The 1,301-nt window shown below is 40.4% G+C and overlaps 1 pseudogene; it reads left to right on the top strand.

Moving 5' to 3' along the window:
- Positions 1-886: 886 nt before the first annotated feature.
- On the top strand, positions 887-1,005 carry LOC134967204 (5S ribosomal RNA; annotated as a pseudogene).
- The last annotated feature ends 296 nt before the right edge of the window (positions 1,006-1,301 follow it).

Genomic DNA, 1,301 nt, shown 5'->3' on the forward strand with positions numbered 1-1,301 from the left:
GAATTAGGCCCAAAGTCTCTATGGCTGACATTTTACCTTATACCTCCAGAAGATCCCACAGAGGAAGTCAAGGTGAGGGGTTTCAAGGGCGTTATACTGTGATATTGCGCCATGGATGCTCGTCTCAGTTGGTGCCCTGGGAGGGGTGGGGGGGGGCATGGCAATGAGGCTCTGTGAAAAATGTTACCAAGTCCCTAGAACTTACATCATTAGGTAAGTGTGCTGAACGTTAATTTGGACTTTGGGAAATTGTTATTCTTTTTATTATATCCTATTTAAATTATCCACAACTACAAAATACTATCATCTTTTCTTAGTATGAAATAATGGCACATATGTATTAACCTGGAGGAGGGTTTAAGAAGTGATCAGTGATAAGTGCTAGGTGATAATGCACCAGCCAATAATTACTGATTTGAAAAATGACAGTTAGGAGCTGATTGGCTGGTGCATTATCACCTTGCATTTATCACTGCCTTATCACTTCTCCAGGCTTAATACATCTGCCCCCATATTTGATAAGATTTGTGGAATGTGTGTGTGTGTGTGTGTGTGTGTGTGTGTGTGTGTGTGTGTGTGTGTGTGTGTGTGTGTTGGCTTTTACTTTTGTTTAATGAGTAATTCAGTATATTTTAGTCAAAGTGCTTCAGATGAAGGGTAAGCCCCTTACCTCGAAAACCCTAAGTCCCAAGCATCTTGCATAATAGATTACATAGATACATTTACCTAAAAGGTTGCTACAAATAACAAGCAATTATCATGAACTGAAGATGGGTCGTAAGTGCAAAAGTAAAAAAAGTAAATGTACTGTATCTATGAAACTGTCTTGTAATTCGTGAACTCTCATCAGTGATTCCAGAAGCTTTGGATCATCATTCATTGTCGTCTCTACTATCATACCACACTGGGAACGCCCAAAACCGTCCGATCTTGGAAGCTAATCTGTGTAGGGCTGGGTCAGTACTCAAGTGGGCGACCCTTGAGGAATACTCAGTTTAGTAGAGAGAAAGATTGGCCTAATACGCTCAGAGTCTAACACTGACAGCAGAATCACTCTGCCATCTCACTCCTTACTTTTCCCTTTCTTTCTCTATGACAGCTGGGTACATTACGCCATCAGACATCTTAACCATACTAGTATTAGGCTAGTGCATTTAAGTGTCTTATCTGTCACTTAAACTGGTTGGGTCAATCCCCCATAAAGACTTTGGACACCGGCAGCCGGAATTTATCATGCTAGAATTAGCATCCAATTATCATTGATTATATTATAGTACTGCACTATCCTATTTAGTATCAGC

The sequence above is a fragment of the Pseudophryne corroboree genome, chromosome 10 (genome assembly GCF_028390025.1).
Source record: "Pseudophryne corroboree isolate aPseCor3 chromosome 10, aPseCor3.hap2, whole genome shotgun sequence".
Lineage (NCBI taxonomy): Eukaryota > Metazoa > Chordata > Amphibia > Anura > Myobatrachidae > Pseudophryne > Pseudophryne corroboree.